Genomic DNA, 15,655 nt, shown 5'->3' with positions numbered 1-15,655 from the left:
GCCGCGGCCGGCTCCTGTTATGGGTGGGGGCACGGGAGTGGGGTAGCACCCACTTACCTGAACTATGTATCTGGAAATGCTTTCTTCCCTTGGCCATAGCCGATTATGATTTCAGGCTTCATTTAGCTGTAACGGAATAGCGGGGTCTGTGTGTCCTGAGCAGCTCCTTAAGGTTACGTCTCCCCTCTTCCTCCGAGGGATCCTTCATAAGCCGATCCCATGTCTGCAGTGTGCCTAAGGCTGCTAAAAGCAGCTCCTTCTCTGAGCTGGCCCGTTCTTCGTGGATTATAGTAATGCAAACGCACTAAGTGGAACAGTTCGGCCTCTCGGTTTGCGTTCTGGCTGTACACAATAATTTGTGTTCTTTTCAGCTGTAGGCTTCTTCTGATGCTTATAATATATTCAATATTATGCTTATAATATTATATTTTCAATACTGTTAGCACATGATAAAAATCAGATTTGATTTGTTTGATAATTGGATAATTTGCTAAATTTGATAAGTTGCTAATCATTCACTTGCCATAAACATCCCATGATGTATTGATATTAAGATACCTACACTGGCCTTTCATTGAAATTTATCTTACTCTTCTTTATTCATCTACATCTTAAGTATCTCATCTAATCTAGTGATACAGGCTCACTCTATACTCAACAAAAAGATTTCAACAAGGACATTTAATCCAAACACCTTTTTAGAATGTAATGGATGATCCCATGGAGGTCCCTGTGTTTCTCTGTTAAGTAAAGAGTAATTCTGACTCTCAGCTAAGGCTAAGTGAGAGGATATTTTCCCAGCATTGCCTTACTCCTCCTTGCATATACACATTTTTGTTGGCTTTGTTGTGTTGGTGTTCTTATGTTCCACCAGAATCCAAATCTAATGAAAATGTAAAGAAACAGCACAAAGTGCATGAATCTGCTCTGCATCTGTCTTCACTTGGGAGGGACATAGAGACAGATTATTTTATTAGCAGGAGTTTTAAAGGGATCAAAGGCGATGAAAGTTATATTGTTCTAGTAAGTGAATAATGCCATAAGGAGCTATCATTTAATTTCTGTAGGTAGGACAAGAAATCTTTATACCATATAGATTCCTGGCAAAACCAAAATAAATAGGAGAAAGAAAATGGGATTGATCTTGGGGAAAAAAAAAAAACAACAACAAGAGAAAGAGTCAGAGAAAGAAAGGCTGTAATACTCATAGAAAAAAATAAAGGAACCTCCATTTAGTATTCTTCAACAAAATATAAAATATGTGTGGTTTTTGGATTATTGGTAGAACCATTCTTTATTTGCTTATAAGTGCTTATGCTTCTCATTTTATTTAATACAAAGTCATAGATATATAGGGAATTTAAGAAGTATATGAACTGAAGTCTCCACCTAAAGGTAATTCCACTTTGAATGACAGAAGTGAATTGTGAATTGCAAAATCAAATACTAGATTGGATGACAAACAAAAGGAGAGAGAGGTCAGTCTCTTGTAATGAGTTACTATCGGGGAATCTTGTTTCAGTGTTTTAAATACCTCATCATATGGTAGGATTTCATATCAGTTTGGGTAATGGTATTGCAAATCCAAATGTAGCAAAGGTACAGGTGAGTCACGAAGGATTTTTCAAACATTGGTAAAATCTTTATACTGCACTATGCTGTTTTCTATGATAGATATAAGAGAGAGGTCTTCCTCCTCTGGTTGAAAATTTGTCAGCCACTAATCTGTCCTCTCAATTGGGTACTTGATGTTTAATGTCTGAAGCCTATGAAGGCTCATCTGAAGGAAAAAACAAAGGTAGGTCTTTGGTTGCAACTGTTGACAGACATTCAGTGTAGCTGATTTGGTGGAAAGTGCATTTGGAGAAAGCTTTGCTGAGTATTTCATGGACACCATTAACTAAGAGTACCTGGACTATTCCTGACTCCCAATACATTGCTACAATCTATGGATGTCCATGAGAAGAAGCAAACAAACATTCTAGATGGCAGAGTCACCTCAACGACTTAGAAGGTGTTCTGAAAGCAGTGAGTAAATAACAACTACTAAGATTTTGAGCAGCAAAAAATAATCACCAGAGGTCTAGTATTCCCAATCCTCCTACATGTTATGTTTCCATGACATACTACCTGTCACTACTGATTACTTTGAGATTTATGTGTAATTTTTTGTTGTTGTTTTTGTGTATCAGTGGATCTTATCCCATGGCATTTCTTCAGTTACAGATTGGATGCATGCTTTGTGACTGGACTTGGAAAATAAACTTTTTTCTATATTGATGGGCATATTCAATCAATAAAATAATGAAAATCCTTGTTCTTTCAGGCTTCTTTGTGTTGTCTGATTCCAGTTTCTGCTGGAGGTCTATAAAATGCACAGTTTTTCACACACACAAAATACTGATGTAGAAACTGGCTAATCAACAGATTTCAAAAAGTAAGCGTCAATAAGAAGTGTTCAAGCTGTTCATGTCAGGAAGGACCTCAGGGATTGGCTCTAACAGTGGTGTGAGTATTATATAGGTGATTTAACGTGTTTGTTGATTAACTTGATACAAAGATGGTGTTAAGGCTGTAGGCAAATGATTGGGCTCTTGGCTAGGGCCTGAATGGAGGTTAAACTGACTGAGGAGAGATGGAAATCTAGAGAATGTAATGAGAAATTGCTGAACATAAAATTATAAGCAGCTGATGAAAGCTACAGATCAAACCGAAAGTTGGCTGGATCTCACATGTTGTTATGGAGGAGTTGTGAGGGACAGCCACACTTCACAGGTATTTGAAGCAGAGTATTTTGAAAAGGTCATCTTTTGTGTAGCAGGATCACACACCACAAAGAGCACCTACATAACCACGTCAAGAATACCACCACCACAGAAGTATAAAATTACTTGGGTAATGATGCCAGCCATACCAGATGTAAATGTAGATTTATCAAAACTGAGACCAATGAAGAAAAAGGAATTAGAGGTGGGTTCTGTATGGACGAGACTGAGACAGAGAAAAGCAGGTGCAATACTCAGTCATGTTCCTGTGTGCCACATTGTCCTGGTTTTGGCTGGGATAGTGTTAATTCTTTTCCTTGTTACTGATAAAGTGCCATGTTTTGGATTTAGTAGGAGAATCATGCTGATAGCACCCTGATGTGTTGTTTGTTGCTCAGTAGAGCATACCCTATGTAAAGGACTTTTCAGTTTCTCATAGTCTGCCTGTGAGGAGCGGTACAAAAAGCTGGGAGGGAGCATGAGCAGGACAGCTGAGCTGAACTGGCCAAAGGGATATCCCATATCTGAGAACATCATGCCCAGTGTATAAACTGGTAGGAGTTGGCTGGAAGGGCTTGATCTCTGCTCAGGGTCAGCAGGTGGTGAGCAATTGTATTATGCATCACTTTGTTTGCTTAGGTTTTATTTCTCTCTGTTTTATTTTTGTCTCCCTTTGTGCATTACAATTATATTGTTATTTTTATCATATTTTATGTTACTTAAATTATTAAACTGTACGTGTTTCAACCCATGGGTTTTACCTTTTTTTCCCGATTCTCCTCCTTATACCACCAGTGGTGGGGTGGGGAGTGGTGATGAGCAGCAGCTGTGAGGTGCTGGGGTTAAACCATAACAGTCCTTAACAGTTCGTTTTGGCTCCCAACATGGGGCATGATGTCTTGAGATAATGACAAATCTGACTAGAATGTGCTATAACAATTTTATTACAAGCATTTGTTCCATTAGTTTAATAGTCACCGGTCACACCTGATTTATTTGCTCTCAAAGTTGGCGTGCTTGTTCTTTTAGTTATGTCATACCTTACTTGCAGTATCTCACCCATGGGAACTGGGCTAAGGTTATCACATTGTTGTACTTTGTAACACTGGCTTATGGTATGATAGAATTGCTGGTTGTGAAACTAATCTAGTATTTGTACTCAGCATCTCTGTCACCACTGTACTTTGGGAGCCATCTATTGGAAACTATTAATGATGATAACTTTTTGCCTACCAAGTATTGTTCATCACTATTCAGTACTCTGCAGGGGAAGAGAAAGTCTCTGGATCAGAGAACAAAGCAACAGGCACTGTGGTTACCCCACCCCCGGGGACAGACACCACAGCTAATCCAACTTCCTTGACAGGCACTGCAGCTGAACTTGAGAACCAACCCGTGCTGGTCTCAGTTGCTCCTGTACACAAGAAGAAATGGACATGACAGCTTGCTTAGTAAAGGACAAAGCAGGGTTACCGAAAGAACAGGAGGAAGAAGCAGAACAAGAGATAACCCCTTGATCCCTGTCCCTGATGATCTGCAGGAGGTGTGAAAAGATTTCAGGCGTCATCCAGATGAGCACATTGTCATTTGGCTGCTCCAATGCTGGGAAAATGGATCTAGTAGCCTGGAGTTAGAGGGTAAGGAAGCCAAGCAGCTGGGATCACTTTCTAGGTAAGGGAGTATCGATAAAGCAAATGGAAAGAGGACACAAGTCCTCGGCCTGGGGTGGAGGTGATTCCTATCAGGCATGAAGGAAAGGAATCCCTTCAAGAAAGACATTATGTGTCAGGCAGGTGGACCACCATGAAGACAAGTATCCAGTACATTCAGGAATTAGCCATGCTAGAGATGATTTATTCTGACCCAAACAATATGCAGTCACCCACGGATCAAGATGAAGTCCAGTGTATATGACCCGTGTGGCAGAAATTTGTACAGAATGCACTACCTGCATGTGCCACCTCACTGGCAGTAATTACCTGGAAAGACAAAGAGGCACCAGTGATGGATTAAGTGACTCACCAACTCCAGCAATATGAAGAAAATCTCTCTTCCTCCCTAGGAACTTGTATCTTGACTGTAGAAAAACTGTCCAAAAGTGGGAAAAGCTGTTCCAGGAGTTCCAACAACAAAAAGAGGATAGGTCCTACTCCTCACCTGTACAAACCAGTATCTCAGCTATTAACAGTGAGTATTATTTTGCTCAAGAGGGAGGATATAGAGGGTGTACACCACAAGATACCCTGTGGTTTTACCTGTGGGACCACAAAGGGGACATGAGGAAATGGGGTAGAAAATCTCCCTTGACTCTAGAGGCATGGGTACATGGATTGCAAAGAAAAGCAATCACAAATGGGGATTCTTCCAGGAAAATTGCTTCTCCAGTCTTCAGTGGGCAGTTCCCCAGTCAGAGTGGAAGAGTTGGTCTTACTTCTGAACCTATGGAAATTAATTCTGATTTTACAAGTGAATGGAGACGTCTATGACCAGTACCAGAGGGGCCCTGCCTGCAGACAGGTGAAGGAGGAGGCCAACCAGGTTTACTGGGATATGTGGATCCCAGTGGCCTGGTATATCAGACCCACAGGACTGTAAGGCTCTAGTAAATACCAGTGCACAGTGTACACTAATACCATCAGATCAGAAGGCAGAGTCCACCTGTATTTCTGGAGTAATGGGAGATGCCAGGACCTGTCTGTGTTGAAGGTTGAATTAAGTCTAACTGGGAATGAGTGGCAAAAACACCCCTCTCTGACTGGCCCAGAGGCTCCATTCATCTGCTGTGTAGACATCTCAAGAGAGGGTATTTCAAAGACCTAAAAGAGTATTGGTGGGCTTTCAGTATAGCTGCCTTGGAAAAGGAGGAAATTAAGCAGCTGTCTATCTTGCCAGGTCTCTCAGAGGACCCTTCTGTTGTGGCATTGCTGAAGGCTGAAGAGCAGCAGGTGCTGATTCCTACCACTGCAGTGTATTGGCAGCATTATTGCACCAACTGAGACTCCCTGATTCCCATCCATGAGCTGATTCATCAACTGGAGAGACAAGGAGTGATCAGCAGGACTCATCCTTTAGTAGTCCCATATGGACAGTATGAAAGTCTCCCAGAGAAAGGAGACAAACAATAGAGTATCATGGCCTGAATGAAGTCATGCCACCACTAAGTGTTACCATACTGGACATGCTAGAACTTCAGCACAAGCTGGAGTCAAAGGCAGCCGAGAAGCATATCACAATTGACGTTGCTAATGTGTTTTTATCAGTCCTTTGGCAGCAGAGTGCAGGACACTGCTCGGAGAGCATCCAGTACACCTGGAATCGACTGTCCTAAGAGTGGAAACACAGCCCTACCATCTGCCATGGAGTGATCCAGACTGCACTGGAACTCCAGAACACCTGTAATACATGGATGATAAATAACTGAAATTATTGCAAGTGGCTTGATGACCGCCTCTGCCAGCTCCCTCAGTATCCTTGTGTGGATCCCATCTGGCCCTATAGACTTGCATGTGTCTGTTTGGTGTAGTAGGTTGCTGTTTCCCCTTGGATTATGGGGCTTTTTTCTGCTCCTGGTCCCTGTGTTCCAGCTCAGAGGGCTGAGTACCGAGAGAACAACTGGTTTTACTATTGCAGACTGAGGTGAAGGAGTAATTTAGTATCTCAGGCTTTTCCTTATTCCTTGTCACTATGTTCCCCCACATCCAGTAAAGGATGGAAAACAGGAGAAAGAGCTTCTTTGCTGTGTGGGTGACCACCACTGGAACAGATTGCCTAGAGGGGTTGTGGAGACTCCTTCACAGGAACCATCTGGATGCAATCCTGTGCAAAGTGCTCTAGGATGACCCTTCTTGAGCAGAGAGGTTGGACCAGATGATCCAGTGTGGTTCCTTCCAACTTTACCCATTCTGTGAGATTCTATGAGATTCTCCTCAGCCCTCCTTTGGTTGATATATTTATAGAAACTTTTTTTTATTGTCTTTTATGTCAATAGCCAGACTAAGTTCTAATTGGGCTTTGGCTTTCTAATTTTCTCCCTGCATAACCCTATGACATCCCTGTAAGTCCTTTCAAGCTGCCTGCTCCTTCTTTCAAAGGTGATCTACTCTCTTTTTTACCCTGAGTTCCAGCCAAAGCTCTCTGTTCTGCCAGGCCAGATTTTCCTGCTGGCTAACCTTTTGGCACATGGGGATGGCCTGCTCCTACACCTCTAAGAGTTCCTCCTTGAAGAATGTCCAACCTTCCTGGACTCCTTTGCCCGCAGGACTTCTCCCAAGGGACTCTGTAAACCAGGCTGACACTGAGTACAACAAACAAGATGATTGCTCACCTGCATACTAGGTAATTAGTAATCTGCCATGGACGACTTTTCAGCTGGAGTTCTCCTGTGTTTTGTTCTGTTATCTGGCCAGTATAATGCATGTGTGAGGCCACACAGGAAATCCGTGATGATATGAGAGCTGTGGTACCTCCAGTAGGAGGATAATACCCAGCTGTACACACTGATTTCATCAGATCCAGCTGGTGCTGTTCAGCAGCTTATTTCATTTATGACCAAACTGAGTTACAGATCTGTGTGGGCTGGAAATAACTAGAAAAGAACAGAGTTGAGAAATAGTAAAATGTTGCTTGTGCAGGTTCACAGTTTGGGTCATGCTGGATCCACAGGTTCTGTTGAATGTCCATGTAAAAAAAAGAGAAGAAAATATATATATATATATATATATATATATCTGTCAGAAATTTCCTTTTGAGTGTCCATTTTATAGAACCTAAGCATGGTACAGTCCCCATGTTTACTGCAGCACCCTTTATATTAGTGCATTCTTGAATATTTCTAAAAATGTCAGATAATATACATATCATAATACCTATTAAACTTGTTACACTGGATGCTATTCAATTCCCTGGTGAAATTTTAAATCTGGGGTTTGATCTATAAGACTGTAAATAATGCTGACTACTGCTTCTGTGATTAAAGCTTTGGCAAAAGTGGTCAGTTTAGGCCAATTAGTCAGTTACAATCTTTTCTGCCTACATCCTGGTCCAGCTGGACATGAAAGAAGTCCAGTTCAGAAAAGACACAATTGTACTGGGACAGCCCTCTGACACCTGCCTGGAAATCAGCATATGCTAATTTGTGCCGAGTTCCTCTGCATAGCCCTTAGACTGCATGTGGTTCCTATGTGACTACTTAAGCATGGCCAGAGAAACTTGAATCTATTTTTGCCACTCCCTAATGAGTGAGAAAGCCCTGAGAGACTCCTACTTACTTTTTTATGAAAACAAGGGGTGTGGGCAGAGGGATATAATCAGTGAGTGGCACCCAGTTTAAGAAATCTGAGACCTGTTGTTCAACATCTGTTCTTGAAATTTTTCCTCATAAATTCCTGACTTGCGACTTAGCTATTGCTAGGTTTTGGAGAAAATACTTAGACTATCAGAAAGAACCAAGTCAAAGTAGTTTTACTTGGGCAGCTCAAAGTAGTAAATTTAAGGATGTGCATGGGTGAAAGATGCATTTGGGTGCAATACCAGATCAGGGCTTAAAGTTATTACAACATGTCACCATTGTTCACTGCATTATTAGAGTATTTCAGAGAGGAGGTGGCCATAACGCAATAATGTGTATCGTCTTTTTGGCGTGTACCTTTCCAAAGAGGTGTAAGAGACATCTGAACAGCAATCACCATTATAGCTGTAATGGGACATACAGGTATGGTATCAGACACTTCTTGTTTCAGTGTCTTAAAAAAAAAATATTAATAGCAAACCACATTGTTTATTGCCAGATCATAGGATCCTGCAGAGAAAATAGAATACAGATTTGTTTCTGCTAATTCACGAGTCCACGTGACCATGTGGGAACTTTAGGAGGTTAGGAGAGCTATAACATGCTGGCCATGGTGCTCCGCAGACAATTGCTGATACCATTGCAACTATTAAAAGGTCTCCTTTACCACAAACAGTGAAAGCAAGAAAAGATACTGCATCAAATTGTGAATTTGGTCCTGCAAAAGTGATGTTAAGATCTAGATTTGGGTAACCTAAATGATTCTCTTAGCCAGAAGGACATGAAGTGACTTCTAAGTATTTAACCAAAAAGCCATTTCTTATCAGACTGGTTTTATACGCACCTTCTATTAGCCAGTGAACCTGTGATATTTAATAACAGAAAAAAATTTTTAAAAAACAACAATAACAACAATAACAACGTCAGAAGGGTTAATTTTCCAGAAATCTGCTGGGAAAAGAGTAGAATTAGAGAGATGGCATGCGTTTGAGGATAACTACATCCAAGAAGGCACAATCAAGGTCCAACAAGATTAGACAGAATGTTCAGACAATAAATCCAACGTATAGTAACGTTTGCCCTGCCCTCAGGTATAATTATGACCCTGTTTCTATGCTACCTCTTACTTGCCAGCTACTTCTTTTCCCAGCATCTCTTTTCAAGAATTTTATAAAAACTGAGCTGACAAAAAGCTAATAAGGAAAAGGTCTGTGTTTTCTTTGCAAGTCTTCTGCTGTCTTCGTGACATATAGGTAAGGCTTAGTGTGGCATTTTTTCTTCTTCCTTATCTATGAAAAATGATGATGATAATAATGGATTTGTAATCATCTCAGTTCTTCATGAGGAATATACTCCTGTAAGTATGTAAATTGAGTTAATGTTATTATTGCATATATAAAAATATATTTGTACTGGAACGAAGTGTCCCCTCACAACTAGAAGAAGTAGGGTTCAAAATTTATTTAAATACTCAATCGTTAATACTCCACCCTCTGAATTATCAGTGCATCCAAGCAATGTATCATTAAGCCACAGCGACTGCACTTCTGATCTAATAATTAAACCTTTATTAATGACCTTAAGATGGAAGCAAATAAAATATTAGTGAAATTGATAAGTGAATGGGAGGAGTTGGAATAGAAGTAACATATAACAACCTTAGAAGAATACAAAATTAACCAGATCAGAAAACAAAATTATAAAAAAAAACCCCATAAGCATTCAAAAAAGAACAACTAAGGGGGCAATCAGTAATGCTGCAAGGGAAGTAAAGGTGATGTTACACAAGAACTTAAGTATGTCATAACTGCCCCCAAAAGCAATGGACATTTTAAGCAATTGAACTCTGACAAAGTTCTCATGAATCTTGCTTTTCACCCTTTACCTGATTTCTCCCTTTTCTCTTGGAGGTCCCTACTTTCATAATGCAGATAAAGAATGCAGAGTACTTCTTTAATCCCAGTGAAAGCGGGATGCTCCACTGAAGCAGTGCAGCTCAAATACACATTCCTTTTGATGCACTCTGCTACAGGGAAAGTAACCTGAGACCGTGGGATGAAAGGAGTATCTCACACTGACTCACCTCTTTTCTAAGCAGCATGATCAAAACATTCAGGGCCAATTACTCTCAAAATCATCTCCTACCCCTGGAAACAGATAAGTTATTTTCTGCCTTGAAAGTTCTCACCACTTTTGCTGATAATAGTGAGAAAATAACTCCAATGTTAACAACATGCAGCATTTGACTTTTGTCTCACACTTAGCTTTAGTGGAAGACTCCAGTGACACAAAGCACTCATCTGCTCATTTCAACAGGAGATTTTCCTGTGTTAGATGAACCATCTAACACAAACCAGTTGTGGCACAAACCACAACTGTACAACAAATTAATGATCTGCTACCAAAGAAGCTTGACAAAACTTTTGCTGCCAGAATTAGGAGAGAGATCAGATTCAGATTTTCTGATCATTTTTTTAGCAGCCCTGTACAGACTGCATCAAAAGCATCATGGTGGCTCCTGATTACCACTTCATCACCAAGTTATTGTTATTACAAAGATATTTACAATTTGGAAAGAGTTTAGAAAAACATTTTAAAATGCAGGCATTTGGTAAAAAAATTACATAGGGACAAAATCTAATTAATTTATTTGTGAAGCCAGACAAGAAGTAGGAAAGTATCATGTCATAATATTGTTGGACTGATATTTACAATGACAGCAGATTCTAGTACCATACAGATAGATCAGCTTTGTGTTGCGTCATGTTGGTGTGTTAAATGTCTTGAGCACTCTTTGGATGTACATGGTAATTACTATCCCTCAGTATTGTTGAGAAAGAGGAACCTGTTACTTCCAATCATATAGGAAATAGGGATTAATCAGATTTTGCCAGGGAGGAAGACAGAACTTGAGATGCAAAGTATCTCAGAAAAATACCAGCTTGTGGATACTGCTTAAGCTGAAGTTACATAGGTAGTTTTTTAATTACCAATACATCCAAATAATCTCATCAACACTCTCCACAAAATGCGCAGTGTAGAAACTGTTTTCTTTCATTAGCTGTGCTGGGATATTATTTTCCTTAGTTTATTTCCTTCAAAAGAGTCAGTAGTTCCCTTGAGTTGAATTTTGTGGTTTGATTTTTAATGTTTCAAGAGAAGAATATTTTCTCTGCAAGTTTTTAAGTGTGGTAGGTTTTAAATTAAGGCTTATTTTCTATTTAATGAAAAAATAAAACTTTGGTTAACTGAAGATAAGCATTCAAGACAACTGAATGATTCTTTGGCTATTTTTGGGACACATTCCACTAAACAAAGACATTTTTTCTTTTCATAGTACGGAAACAGTGAAAAATGGTAAGAATTGAAACATCAGGGATTGTTTCCATTGCTGGAATTAAAAAATAGTTTTTAAACTTCAGCAAAAGAGAAATACACTGAAATTTTAGAATAGACTCAAAATGGATTTAAATGCTGTTTCTGTAAAGCATAAAGCAAAAAATTGAAGCTGAAGGAAAAAGACATAGAATCATAGATGGTTTAGGTAAGAAAAGACTTTTAGGATCACAGAAGCCAACCATTAACCCAGCATTGCCATGTCCACCCCTAAATCATGTCCCTAAGTGCCACATCTATGTGGGCACTAGGGACATCTATCTTTCAAATACCTCCAGGGATGGTGACTCAACCACCTCCCCAGCAGTCTGTTCCAATGCCTGACCACCCTTTTGGTGAAGAAATTTTCCCTAATATCCAATATAAACCTCTCCAGGCACAACTTGATACTTTTTCTTATTGTCCTATCACTTCTTAATTGCTTGGAAGAGACTGAATGCTAAGTAAGAGAAGGAACTGGAGGGTATCCTCCTCTCTTGTGGGGTGGTCTTCTCTGTGGTGCTCCAGGAGATGCCCATTTCAGTCCCTTTCTTCAATCTGTCCCTTCTCTGAAGTGATGAACTGATTAGACTTACTTATAGTTGCTCTTATTAAAAGCAACTATTTATGCTATCTGCACTGCAGCTTGCTGCTATGAGCAGTTTTACTACAGCATATTAGTCAGTCACTGATTGCTTATGTTATCTCTTTCAGAAAAAAAGTGACCGTGATCTCACATCCAGTTCTCAGGATGTATTGGTGAATACAAATCTCCAGTTGTCTTTCCAAAACACTTGTCCAAAGGACATACTAGTATTGACAGTCTAGTCCCCAAAACTGAGTTACTGAAAAGGCTAAAATTGTGATACTGGGTGATGTGTTCCCACAAAAAGAATGGGCTTTTTTTTAGCTGAAAATATGATCGAAGATTACACAGCAAAGCAAAGTGAATGAAAGTTTTTAGTAGGCAGATTGCCCAGAATGGAGCCTCAGGAGATATTTAAAAGAAAAAAATTGGATCTAAGCCTGACAAACATGAAGTACATTTTAAGATCTTATTACTAGAAATAAATATGTAACTGATTTTTATCGCAGCTGTAAATACCAGTGTGAGTGCCAAAAGATCCACCTCAGGACATCCTCGTTAGAGCTCTTAATTTTAGCTCATTTTAAATGAGCTAACCTGGTTATTGAAAGCAGTCCAAGGGCAGTAACAGAGCAACATGGGCTCCCATGCACTGCTGGGAACTGTTGAGCTGACAAGCCATGCACTATCCTGCACAGTTCTCCATGCTGTCACTGTTGCTTCTGGCACCCAAACAGCATATTTTAGGGAATACCTATAATGCATAGCACAGGAGAGACTACTGCCTAAGAGAAAGCATTGCTTTCTCCGTAAGAATATGACTAATTTAAGAGATTATGATAATTTTGTATGGAGCCAGGTCCCCTATTCTGTCCTGACAGGTTTGAAACTAAGGTGATAATGAAAAATCAGGTGATTTCCCTGAGAATCAGATGTTGCAGACTGACTGCACACTTCCCTAATTCATGGGGTATGAAAGCAGAGAAAATCAGGAAAGGAACCATAGTTTCAGTAGCAAACTGTACTTGTGTTAACTCACTGCAGCAACACCTCCTCCCAAGGCTTCTCAAGGAAGGAGGTTACTCAAAAAGTAACCCATAGATTAATGGCACAAAGAAACCAACCATGGAGAGTGATTGAATCCAAGGTATGAGAGTTGAAATTAGCAATTAGCAAATGTCCAGACGCACGATACCAGTAAAAAAAAAGATTAGAAGGCTTTGTCCACCCTGTTTCCACTGGGTGTGTGAGCAGCATGAATAGACATGCACAAACTAGGTTAATCCAGTAAGCAGAGGTAACACAACAGTCAAGATGTGGCAGTACAGTGTGGGCCAGTAAGGAATGTATTCAGTATTCTGGATAGCCCTGTCAACTGCTGATGGTACGATTATCAGCACTGTGGTTATTTGAGGTCCCCAGAGCACAGCCCACATAGTGGTTCTTGCCAGTGCTGCTGCTGTCCATCCCATTTGCGGGTGAGCATGTGGAGAGGCCAGTGGAGGCAGTGGCTTATGCTACCCAGAGGTTACCCTTGGTTACCTGCCAAGATAACTCCAGGCTCATTGGAAGGGCTGACCTACATGCGGTAGTCTTGCAGCAACACTTGTTTACATTGTTCATGGAATAGATACCCAGAGGTAAGACAAGGCAAAACAAAACTTCTTTTTAAAGGCAAGGACATAAATAAACAGTTTTTCCATACTTACAGTGCATCACAAGAGGATTTGTCCCCAGGGAAAAAAATTCAAGAGTAATTGAAGGAGAACCACCATGGCAGTGCACATTTCTTATGCTGTCTAGCAGAGAATCTCCATCAGTTGTCCAGTTAATTACCTTATGCCCTGGGAAAGTTGAAATTCAAGATTATGACACTTTAGAGAACCTTAAGACCATTGTCTTAAGCAAGCAAATGTTCTTGACATTGCTGATATTAAGTCCTTCAAAACTGGAGTTACAGTCACAGGTAGGCAAGGTTGCTGACATTTTGTTGTATGTACTAGAAAAACTTGATTATTTGTTACAGTAATTACTTGGTAGGAGATTGGCACTTAGCCTCCTTCTCAGTGAGGAGGTTCCTTATGCTGCTGTAGCCGTGTGGTGCTCCAGTGTATGAGTGTGGAAACCAGTTTGAAAAACCTGTGCCTGTTTGCAGTGGCAAGAAGGGAATTTAATTATGACCAAATTAAATATCTTGATTGTCAAAAAGGAAGATCACATAGCGCCAAGAAGCAATGCGAGGGCTGTCTTCCAAAGAGAGAAACCTGTCAGGAACCCTTCAAGCTTAACACCATTTGAAGAATTATGTTGGAAACTTTAAGCTATTAATGTCTTAAATCCAGTGGATGTTTAGAAAGTACTGAGTCCATTGAAGATGGCCTGAGTTTTGAACAAGGTAGCAGCAAAGATCAAGGACTGAGCTAGCACAGAGGAAAAGTGCAAAGGAGATGACTGGAATATGTTTGAATTAGCAATTATTATGACCCCTCAATGAGTGATGTAAAGGAAAACTACTGTACAGCTTTGAAAGTGGTTTCAGCTGATGATCTCTATCATTTCTGTAAACTCTAGATCCTGAATGTTTACAGGTACTCCTGCTTGCTCAGCCACTAACCAATACAGGCATATCCAGTGCCTCTGTACCAAGTCTTTCATACAAAAATGTAATCTAATACTTTTAAGAAGCCTTAGAAAAAAAGGTTGCAAATAAGAGTTGTTTTGTTCACCAAAGTTATTACCTCCAAAAATAAATTAAAACTTAAGATAACAGAAGTTAAATTTTAACATCTTATTAGAGCAGGAGTAGTGAATTATTCACTGTAGTGTGGAAATTCAACATAATCTAAATGGATAAGAAGGAAGGTTTTTGTTCTCCATGTTAAACTGAAAGAATCAAGCATTCATGGTTGAACAAATGCAATTCCTTACAGCCTATACTATTCTGTGAGCGATCTACAAAATGCCAAGTCCTTTTTTGTCCAAAAAAGTGCTTGCTGTCCCTCTGAAGTCATAACATGAGTCCCTGATATATTGCATTTCTTCACCAAATAGACCCACACAGCATCTTAATAAAAAAATCTGCCTAGTTCTTACTCAACATTAAGCAGACATAGAAAAATTTTCTGACATATGAAACTATTACACTACATGTTGATTTTTTCATTGGAATCTGGATTCCCATGTCTAAAAGTACCGCAGTGCTTTATACTAGCTGGCCAGAAGACTGGCAGAGCAGCCAGTAACCTCAGATCTGGTTTTGCCTTCATCTTTATCTTACATGTCTTCCGATAGGAAATCACATGTGGTCGCATATTAATACCATGAAGGTACACTGAAGAGAGGAACAGACCAGCCAGTTACTGTGGGCTAAGGTAGGGTCTGAATTTAGCCTAATTGCCCATGTTACCATGCACTACCGCCTGGTTTAACCTCCAAAGAATATGGTAAATAGGTCACCTCTCAGTGAGCTCACTTTTGCCACAAGGTGAGAGTAGCCACATAGGGAGATACTGATGAGTGGTTGATATGTGGGGGCTTCAGATCCCTAGATTCCTGCTTGCCATTTGCCCCCTCGCTGCTCCTAAGTTTGATTGCTTGTGGGTCAGGGACAGTAACTGCAATTGAGAAGAATAATTATTTCCA

This window comes from Corvus brachyrhynchos, unplaced genomic scaffold, assembly GCF_000691975.1.
Source record: "Corvus brachyrhynchos isolate BGI_N302 unplaced genomic scaffold, ASM69197v1 scaffold87, whole genome shotgun sequence".
NCBI classification, from domain to species: domain Eukaryota; kingdom Metazoa; phylum Chordata; class Aves; order Passeriformes; family Corvidae; genus Corvus; species Corvus brachyrhynchos.
Note: the sequence above shows the minus strand (reverse complement) of the source record.